The following is a 10,964-nucleotide window of genomic DNA, read 5'->3' as shown; positions in this document are numbered from 1 at the left end:
CGTGTAGAGCAGGAAGTTCAAAGACAGCATAACTCACTCCTCTGGCTGTCCTGACCTACATGTCTCAGCGCTGCTGAGCTGGAAGCAGAGGAGCTTACAAGGTAGAAAGGCAAGTTCAAGTGCTCCCAGCTACGGTCAGAGCAAGAGCTGCATACAACTTCATCACACCCAGGCAGGGGAGGCTGGAAGACCTGTGAGCTTTGTGCTGGGCTGTTGGTGGCTGAGAGCAGGGCAGGCAGAAGGGAGCTGCTGTGCTCAACAGAGCTAAGCCCTGCTCAGGAATAACCTCCCAGCGACAGCCCAGGACCTTAGGGAGGGAGTGGAGATGTGAAAAGCAGTATATAAATGGTGGCAAAACCCACAGGTTTGCCTGCTGGTCCCTTCCCAAGCCTCCCTAGCCCACGTCACTCTGGTTCCTAACTCCAGCTCCTGCTCCCTGCAGCCAGCTGCCACCACACAAGAGATATTTGGCAAACCCTCCACAAGGTGCATACACCAAGCCCCAAGCAGCTGCCATGCTACAGCATCCCTAGGCTGTTCGTGCAGCTGGTGCAACTTGGTTTTGCTTCGCCTCTATTAAAGAACTTGATTTTAGTTAATGATGGATAGAAACAATAGGGACTGTTGTCTGAAGAAGCCATTTGAAAACACACGCTCTCAGAAAGAGGAGCAAGGAGGGAAAAAAATATATGTATATTTAAATCCCCTTACTGAGAACTGAAAAGAAAGAAAGAAAGAAAGAAAAAAATTGGAGCAGGCTTTTCTGGGATTCCCAGGTAAATGGCAGAGCTGTGCTGAGTACAGCAAGTCTTTCCAAGTGTTTCATCAGACTGAAATCCATGAGTAAGGAATGAAGATCAGAACTAGCATCTGGATTTCATCTCCACTCCAAAACGAGCAAGAGTGGACAAACAAAAAGAGCCAAACAGATCCCATTTTCCTCTGGAAATGGCAGACCCCTTCTCTCCTATTCCTGCAGCTGTTTCTGAGCAATAAGAGCTTACACACAACGTCCCTGCTGGAGTTTCACATCAAATCCTACTTTTTACGGGAAACCGGTGCATCCACCCCTCCAGCTAAGTACAGCAGTGCTTGGGCTGCTTCTCATTCATGCATTTATGTGAATAGTTCTGTCCGAAGCCAGCTTCTGTTTTGCACACTCTTACCCAGCACCCACTCACACTGCAAAACAAGGGAACAGTTGAGCTGCCTTCCCACCCCACCTGTGGGTCTGGTATCCCTCCTAAGCAAAAGCTGACTCTTAAGTCCTTCCTAAAATAATTCAAGTTGCTAACTCTGAAAATATGATTACCTCTTCAGTGTTGTTCTAGTGAAAGTAAAACTCTGCCTCTCTGGGAAGCCACACAACGGGATCTCAACAAGGGAAGGTGAATACAGGGGGATCCTAGCTGCCTTCATGATCTTATGTACTTCACAAGCAGAGCAAAAGAAAGGCAGAGAGAAAGCAGCCCTACCAACAGCTCTACTAACAGCCTGTGCCATGTTCTGGCATAAAGTAAGAGGGTTATTGCTGACTGTACAACTATGCTGACTGTACAACTACTTTTCCACAGGCGCAGGAATTGCTTCCCAGTGACTTCTTTTCCTTGTGCAAGAACACAACAAAGTGCTTTCTTCACCAGAAAATAGAGGAGCAGCATGCAGGGTGGGAGAAATTCAGCCTTTTGGGGTTTGCTCTCTGTCTCTTTTACTTTGGTCCTGCTCATCTTTCACTGATGTTTTACTTTGGAAATTCCCCAGCATTCAAATCCTTTCAAGACATGGTGTTTCCAGGCTCTTGCACAATTCCCTTTGGAGTTGCTGTATTTACCCATAGCCACTTTCCCACACACTGATGACTGTGAATGGCTCTTTTCCTCCTTCAGAATTTTACACTCTTTCCTCGTGGGACACACAGATATCACGGTCCCAAAACTTACTCAGTTGGAACACAGAAATTGCAAAAATTCAACTGCTGCTCATGAATAAGAATGAGCAACAGCAACGGAACACCACCCTGCTTTCCCACATTCAGAACTGGAATATTAATTAATCTTTGTCGAGCTTAAGTATGTACTATAAAAATACCAGAACAGAGCTGGATGAGCAATATATATCGTTAATTCAATAGAGAATAAGGTGTTTTTAGAATTTTGTGTATATCCTCTTCTACATTCTGTGCTGTTGACTGCTGTACAGGATGCCACACACTATACTGCAGGATTGCCAAAATACTGCTGGAAGGTGCCCCAAAATCCCCTGAGCTGACAGCTATGAGTTGAGTATTCTTCCAGAGACAACAACAGCTTAAATAGGCGTTAAATATAGATGGAAAAAGCAAAGGTATGGAGAACAGAAGTATTTACAACAGCTAAGTAATACAGTTCAGTATCTGCCATGTCCTGCAAATGCTGTGAGAGAGCTCTTGGGAAGTGCGACAGCACAGTGGCAAGCACTAGAAAACACAGCCCTGAGCAAGACTCCTGCTGGGCAAAGAAATTGAAGATACCAACAGTGCTATAGTCCTTTTCCAAATCATATGGCAGTAACTGTACCAGCACAGAGCTTTTTATCTCTTTGGCTCTATGCAATTCTGTTTTATTCACCACAAGCTTCATCTAAGCTCCAGCCCAGAGATAGTAACGCATGGACTTCCATGGATGTCATTAAAAGAAAGTTATTGGCATGATTATTTTTTTGTATCAAAAGCAGAGCCATTGGTCGCAGTATCAAAGGGCAGATGGAAGCAGCAGCTTTTCACAAAACGTAGATCAGCCTGCAGTGGTGCATTGAGGTTGTTGTAAAAATGACCAAGTAAATAATGCACACAGACACGCTTGGTTTGTGCCTGCTACAGATTAAAGGACTTTCAGCAGGGAGTCCTATTTTAATTATGATTAAACTAATTTGAAAGCTTTACAAACACAGAAAGAGCATCTCCTTGTGGACATCTCCAGGGCTTTGCGCTAGCAGCCAGAGTTGCTCTGAAGCAAAATGCCAGTGGACTTGGTCCCTCAGCCTCAAAGATCGACCTCTCTGGAAATCAGGAAACCAAAACCCAAACCCAACTCCAGGTGCCACAGCCTGGTGCTAACTGGTTTCCTTTCTGACTTCTCCTAGCAGTTTCACAGTCCTTTCACTTGTGATGCATGGTTCAGGCAGAGTATTTTGGACACCATACTGGGCTAAGACCACTCTCCCATCCAGGCAGCACTAATACTTTGACAGAAACCTGCTGCTCGTTTGCTCCCTGTCTTGATCTTGATCCCTTAAGCCTCAGTGAGGAGTCCACGCAAGGACCTGCAATAAAGGCTTTGGGAATGTGCTCGAAAAGAACAAGCAAAGAGAAACAAACCCTTTGAAAGGGCTGCCTGTCTTGTGACAGACCCCTTAGCCAGCTGAGTCAGCTCTTAGGAGCCCCTTCTGAAAAACAAGACGAAGCACAGTCACAGCCCAATGGGAGTCCTGGAATATGAACTGAAAGGAGATTTACAATAAGCAAGAAAAAGGAAGATTTGAATAACTGCCTACTGTTACCAACAAAAATAGGCTTTATCTGTTCAACCATAAGCCTGTGCCTACCGTCAACGTTTGGCTTCTGCCTTGGTGGCGGGTTGGCCAGTTAGGTGGAATTTCCTAATAAAGAAATGCATTTCTGCCGTGGCAAGAGTTCAGCACAAACACAGAACCATCCCAAATTACAGCTCAAAAATCTACATTTATCAGGACCCACTAGAAACCAATTTCCTGCCCCAGTTCCATTTGTGCTGGCACTTAGATTAAAAGTGTTGACAGCCAGCAGTCACAACAGAAGCAGCCACAATCTAGCTACTGCACTGAAAGCACGTTACCAGATGGACACCATTCCCAACAGATTACATGACAGAGAATAATATTTAGGTCAGACTATCATTAGGAGGTACTACCCATAACAGCCAGCTTTCACATGAAATGGAAGACTATACTTGATGTGAGGTCCAATAGCTTCATTGGTGGTTCTTCAGCAGCAAAGTGAGAATTAATGGTAATTACTTGCTGCAGTTTGATTCCCAGAGGACAAGTACCTATATCTTTTAAATCGAAGTAGCATCCTTGATAACGAGGTCAGAAGTTGGAACCAGAGCTTGCTTTCCTCCTTACTTCATGCTGATGTTTATTCATTTGCAAAAGCAAATTCCCATCCTCTGGGTATTGCTCTTGTAGAGAATTGAGGTGATTTTTACCTGGGATGGTAATTTGGTATCTAATCATCCTTTAAGTATCAGTAATATTAAAGCATTATAGAAGGAATTAAGTATTTAAAAGATGATTAGTAACCTTATGAATTTCTTCATGGTTGACTTAATTCATCTGCAGCCAGAGTGCAGTCAGAGCAAAGGGATTCTTGCCAAGGGGCTGCTTGTTGAGGACACTGCCAGGAACTCCCTAAGGAGACATGCATAGAACCACAGCTTTACATACACTTAAGAATTAGCACCTCAGCAGCACTGCATTCTGTGTAAATAGACTGCAACTCTAACACAATTTGATGTAAAAAAGAGTAATCTTTTCTGTATTACTTGGTGTTTAGTCATTTGCCTTTACTACAATTAGCACGAATATCAAATTCAACTATTCTACAGATGGCACAGAATGATGTAAAACTGCTAGCAAAAGGCAAGGACTCACACAGCTACAGCTCGCCAACAGTGGTGAAGCAACGTGAATGCCTAGAGGTTAAGCTAACAAGGACAGGACATAAAGAAACTGGGATCACTCATGAGAAATATGAGGAATGAATACAAATAGCTGAAAAGCAGAACACTTCTGGGAAACAGAGGAGACTTAAGAACAGAAAACAAAAGAAATACAGGCTTGAAAATGATGTTCATTAAGTTTTTTTTATGAAACTGTGAACCCTGTGCTCTCCCTGGACCTCTATGCAGTTCTAAATGCAGTTTGATAACGGGGCCCTTTATAAGGACACAGTGAACTCAATCTCTATTTAGATAGGAGAGTAGCACTAAGAAAAATGAGTGGGTGCTGCAGTGGTATTGTTTTAACCTCAGTTATGCTGGAGTAAAACAGCTATGGTATGCTCTTTTGCTCTCTAAGGACGACAGCTCTAATTCTTTTAGTTCACGTGGATCGCCATGGCAGGCTGTGTTATGAGAAACATCTACGCATGATCCATCTGTGCCTCAACACATGTAGAAACTAATAGTCCAATTAATTAATGGACTGAGAGATGAGGGCACGTGCAGCAAGAGGGCTAAGGGATCTTCCCCAGGCTTATGCTTGCCTGTTTGAAAAAAACAGTAATCAAGAGGTGCTCTAAGGTGCATCAGATTGCCACAGCAATTTCCCACACAGTAGTGTTCAATGTTGTTCTTCACTACAACCTTGTGAAAGAAGGCAGGCCCTTTAACCTCATTAGAGAAAGGGGAAAACAAGGCTTGGAAAGGCTAACTGACTAGTGGTAATCCAGCTAAACTGCCTGCTGTGAGACTCCTTACCTACTTAATTTAGGCACATACAAGTTGTTCGCTTGCTGATGCGCCCTTGGAGATGTCAGACAAGGAGCAAAGCACAAGGCAGTAAGAGAATACTCATTAAGAAAGCATTTTTCTTCCAGAGCAACCTCCCTGCATATTGAAGCTATGTTTTGCTGGATTTGGTTCAACATCACTTGCTGATGGGAAGTCAAGAATAATACTTTTCTCCTTTTGCTCCCAAGCATGGCCTGTGCTTTTCTATTATTCCTGTGCTCCTATCTCAAACCTGCAAGCTTTTCCTGCATCTCATTTCCTCTCCCACATCCTGATGAGGGAGAGTGAGAGCAGCTGCATGGTACTTCATTGCCTATCAGCATTAAACTACAACAGTCCTTTCAACACTCGGCATGGATGGGAGGCTTCTTAGCTTCCTTGGTCTTTATCTTAGAAGGTCCATAGGCAAATAGTTTTGGAAACAATCACCTCTCAGCATAGAGGCCAACCGGAACTCTTCTGTTGGTTTTTGCATACTCAGAGCCCCGTCCAGCATTCACAGGAGTTTCCTAAATGAATCTTAAGAAACAATTTCTTTCTACCTCAAAGGATCAGCCTTAGCTGCTCTTATTCTATGTTCTTTTTTTGAGGTCCTATAACAGATCCTCCTTCACAAGCCCTGCGCAGTTTCTCATTTGTGCATACTTCATCTTGCTTACCAGGCTGAAACACCCCATTTCCAAGGCTTTCAACTGTCATCTCCTGGTCACTCACCCCAGCAATTTATGTTGATTTCCTCTCATCTTGGCAGGCAGGAGCTAAAAATTGCATGCTCTAAAAGCAAATGCTTTAAATGAGTAAATGACTGCAGAATCAGAAAGGATACAGATGAAAGGCTGTTGGCAGACAGCCCTTAGTGGGAGAGAGACATTCTGACATTCTGTTTCTCAAACGGCACTTGAGGGGAAAAGGAGATTATTAAAGGTATTATTAAATAGATTCACTGCTCTGTGAGAACAGTACTATCTGCTTTTAAGTGGAAGGATAAAAATAATGGATAAAAATACCATATCAGTCACAAAACCCATGAGCTTACTCCATCCATACTACAATTCTGGACTGTCTCCCTTCCTAAGGCAATTATTTACTCTATACCGTATTTTATTAAGTAGCATAGAGCTCCATTTACTTGTTAAATGATTTTTTTGTGTGTACTGGGGCTATAAAAGTGCCTGGATGCTGACCTAATCCAAGGACAGCTCACCATGGTTATGGCTATATAGGATCCTTGGGGAAACTGCCTGTCAGACACGCTGGAGCCATCACCCTTCCTTCCCATGACTGCCATCTGGGGAAGTGCGGGCACCCAGTGGTGTGATGGAAATGCAGCCAAAGGCATCCCTGAGTATAGCACTGCAACTCAGAGAAGAAAAACTGACATTGTGTTCAATGGCATTTTGCAGGAAAATGGTGAACCAGGAAATAGAAATGTCAGTTTGGCAAAATATAAATAGAAAGTAGAACTCTAACAGCATGCTTGAAGTCAATGCTGGGCAACTCGTGCCTATCTTACTGCACAAAGGCCTTGCTTTAGACATATGGGGAATATCTAGAAACAAACAAAGCTGTATATTTCAACTTGAAGCATCATTTCCTTCAAGGTCAACAGGAAAAGAAATGGAACAAAGTGTTTTTTCCTCCAGCCTAATCATTAAATTAAAAATCAGAATATAGATCACTTGTCAACAAGACTGGAAAACGGTATTTGAAAAAAATTGTTACTTTTCATAGCCCAAAACTTAGCCCTCAATCCCTACATTAAGAAAACAAACTCAGTAATTCTCACTGTACTCAAGCTTGCTCAAACTCTGGATCCAACAGTTGTTAACTCCCTGCTTAATACATCACACATTATACTGCCAAGAGTCACATCTTATTGCAGGTTTTGAAAGGCCTGAGTTACTTATTCCTCAAGCTTCTGGCTTCATATAATAATAGAATAAAGCCAGTTTTCATTAACCAAAATATGTTCTAGCACTTCATATTGATAAGAAAATCTTCAGTCCTAAATTTGGAAACCCAAGAGTACATGTAAAAAGGCACAAAATACACTCCACAGTAAATGAGAGGATTGCTAAGGTACCCTCAAGACCGTGTGAGGCAAGCTGGAGCTGGGGACTACTGACACAATGCTGCCATGCAGCACCTTATGCAATCTCTGTTTGCAGAAATTAAGCAGAAATGTAACAAATTTGCAGAAATCATTAAGAGAAATGAATGCATATAACAGCAATCAACTGATAAAGGAAAAAAAAAAAAAATAGTGTTTTTTTTCTCTCCTTCGTGTATACAGTGTAAGTTCTGCCTATTCCCTGCACAGCTGCTCTGGCCTTCTTTCCACCAGCCCCTGGAGATGACACATTTCAGTAGTTACCTATTCTGATGCACTCCTGTCCCCTGCTTCTGGGTCTTCTCATACCAAAGAGTTTCTGCAAATTTTACTTTAAAAGACAAAGAAAATACTTTCTGGTGTAACAGAATAGCTATAGCATAAACAAAAAGCCAGAGCTACATCTCTAGGGAGCCTCCAATTTCTGCCTGAGTGCCCTGTGATTTGTAGTGCATAGGTGCACAATAGCCTCATGTGTCCTTAGCATGGCTTTCCACAATTTGAAGAGGAATCCCACATAGGAGACCCTTTCCTTTGAGAATTGTCAGTTTTCTGTAAGATCCTACTACAATATATGCACTTTTTTAGTCAGAGAGAGAAATTTAATATTTGATTTTTTTTGTCCTACCTAAATAAATTAAAGGTACAATAGATTACTCATAGACCTACATACTAAAAGCAGTCAGATGTGGAGATGTTGCCCTGCAATGGTTAATACACGCTGAGAGCCTGCTGTCACTTCATTCAGAAGAGGTTAGCTGTAACATGTGGATTATCTTTTTTCTCGTCAGACAACAAAGGAAGCGTCATCTTTATCCAACAAACTCTGACTTCAAGCCTGTGCATGTAAGAGAAGGGACGATGTAATGTTGACATCTGCAAGTGCTGAACAGGTTTGGACAGAAACGTTGCTTCAGCTGAACCAGAAACATTTCCACTGTTCTGAAAATTCCCCTTTTCTCTTCACCTGTAGGACTCCAGGCTTTGTTCCAGCTGAATTCTCATTATCCAGTAGTCTGGTTTTGCTCCCATCAGACCATGTTTTTTAATCATTTCATCTATCCTTGACATACCCGACACCCAAACAACTCTCCAGCCAAGAGAACATTTTGACAGAGCTCCTTGCTGTTATGACATTCTAACCTGTCCTTACAGTAAGGGATGAAATTGATTTCATCCTGCACAAGCAACAAGGTTTGTCTCATTAATCAGAAATCTATGCTGTTCCTTTAAATTAGATTATTTCTACTTCACCAGTTTCTCTCAGATTTATTGATTAGCGTAATCAAGTTAAACATATGGGAATCTGTTCCCAGCTTGGACTCTAGCTGCTGCACCTGAGTCAGACTTCAGCAGATCACAGAGTGGGCAAATGCCCTCCTGCTTCTCCCACCACTAATCCCTGACTTCATAAAAGACTGTATCTTTTCCTGCAAACTCTGCTTTACTTTGAAGTGTATTACCAAGTCATTTGTTTTTAGGACAATCGTAAGAACTTGGCTACCTTGTTAAGCTTGACCAAAACTGGAAAGCTGTTTGTGATTACACCAAGGTGACAAAATGGTGGCTTACTCAGGTGAAGTGTTGGCATGGCCGAAGTTAATCACTTCAGCTGTGCACTTCCTCACCCAATAGAAAACTCTAGCAAAGTGACTGATAAAAAAAGACAGAGCAAGCACCAAAGCAGATAAGTGAATGCAAACCACACTTTGAGAAAAGAGCAAACTCTAGCAAAGTTTCTTTCAGGAAAAACATGCCAAAGATATTGAAAAAAAGGTCCTTTTTGCTGCTGTGGCTTAAAGACTGCTATAATTTGGGAGGAGAAAAAGGAAATCTAGGCAAATGGCACATCATCAGATGGCACAACGTTTCTGAACCTCAGTCTCTCCATCTGCAAAATAGGAAAAAGTACATACATAATCTGCAGATGTATATTTGAAAACATATGTAAGAGTGACAACGGAACTATACCACTGATTTCAGCAGGCTCAAGAACAGACCTGTAAATATAAATAGACCACCATTCCATGATCCTCCTCAGCAGTTCCCACTGTTATTAAAATCAATTAATAAATTTCTCCCATTAAACTATTTTATTCACTTAATTGGATGAGTGTTGTTGTCATTCGTATGAAGCACCTCCAGTGTTCAGTTATTCTCTCAATCATTCATTTCTAATCGTTTTCCTTCTCTATCATCCACTGGAAATACAACAGACCTCTCATTTTCTTACCTTCTGGTAATCATAGCCATAACTTTCACAGCTGAACACATTGCAGCAGCTTTGCCATCAAGTCACAAAGGCTTTTTCCCGAGCTAAAATAGCTCTTTATCCCCACCTGGAGGAGGGTCCTTTCAAACAGGAGTGTTCTTTCTCTGCCAGTAACCGTTTACAAACGCAAACGCTCTTGTAAAACGCTGCCTGCACCGCACCTGGGCCGCGCATTTCATCACAGCAATCACAGCTCCAACAGTTCTGATTAACTGCACCTTTGCACGTGTCAAAGTCTTCTGCCACGTTACCAGCTTCCTACATGCAAAATACTGGGCATTTTTTAAAATAACAACAGTAATCATACAGAATATAAAACAAGAAATAAGCACATGAATTCCCTGGCTGAGTTCCACGTGGGGCTGTCAGACAAGCTGTTAATTTCTCTTTTCTGTAGTCAAGGAACTGGATTGCTCTGCTGCCGGCGGGCTGCTTGCTTCCCCTCCTTATACCCAATAGGGGTTGTGAGACATAAAGCAGGTTGGGATTCAATCCCAAGAAATCAACACCAAGAAATAACATACATTTTGATCCTCTGAGCATTTATGTAAGCACTGAATGATTTTACACTTGTGAATATAAACTTATGAAACATGATGGTAAAGTCACCTTGCAGGGTCAGAGCTAACCTTCCCACGAGATTTCCTCTATTCCAGCACAATTTTTACACTTATTTTCCCCCCAGTTTTAACGACTGTGATGAAGCATAACGCTACATCACCTTGTCTGACCTCATGCACAACCTAAACCAGAACATTTCACTCAGCCATTCCTGCATCTTGCACAAAATACAACCAAAACAACCACATAAATGCCTGTTTTAACCACACTAGCATTTCTGGACCAAGCTTGTAAGCCTTCGCAGAAATCAAGCTAAACTTTTCTGAAGAGGATTATTTTCTATAACTGCGTTTACTGGTATTAACTGCACAGCTGCCTTCAGTGCATCATACAAATCATTATTATTTTCCAGCTCTCGGACTGGAATTCCCTCTCTAAGCACTACCACATGTGTATTCCTGCGGTTTTCTGGAATATCTGCAAAATTCTCATT

The sequence above is a fragment of the Meleagris gallopavo genome, chromosome 17 (genome assembly GCF_000146605.3).
Source record: "Meleagris gallopavo isolate NT-WF06-2002-E0010 breed Aviagen turkey brand Nicholas breeding stock chromosome 17, Turkey_5.1, whole genome shotgun sequence".
NCBI lineage: Eukaryota > Metazoa > Chordata > Aves > Galliformes > Phasianidae > Meleagris > Meleagris gallopavo.
Note: the sequence above shows the minus strand (reverse complement) of the source record.